Below are 371 nucleotides of genomic sequence, written 5' to 3' on the forward strand. Positions count from 1 at the left end.
AAAGGGTTTGGCTTCAGATCCCCGAGGGGGGGATTTCTGAGGTGCTAAATCCCACGCCGGGGAAGAGAGAATATTAAATGGGGAATAAAAACAAACCCTGGCTCCGGAGCAGCACCCTCCACTCCCAAACCCGCCCTAATTAGGCTTTAATTACCCCCAGCTCGCGGGGAGATTATTAGGGCCACAGCTCAGCAGGAGAGGGATGGAGGGAGCTGGAAGGATGTTTAGACCTTTAGGGCTCATCTGAAAACAATAAAAGCTGTTCCATAAAGCTCCGGCAATACCACCACAGCCCCAAATGTCTGTTTTTACCCACTTTGGGGTGGGGTCCAGCCCCCACCAGTCCCCCCCGGCTTGGAGACGCACCCAAA

Source organism: Buceros rhinoceros, unplaced genomic scaffold, assembly GCF_000710305.1.
Source record: "Buceros rhinoceros silvestris isolate BGI_N320 unplaced genomic scaffold, ASM71030v1 scaffold24954, whole genome shotgun sequence".
Classification (NCBI taxonomy): Eukaryota; Metazoa; Chordata; class Aves; order Bucerotiformes; family Bucerotidae; genus Buceros; species Buceros rhinoceros.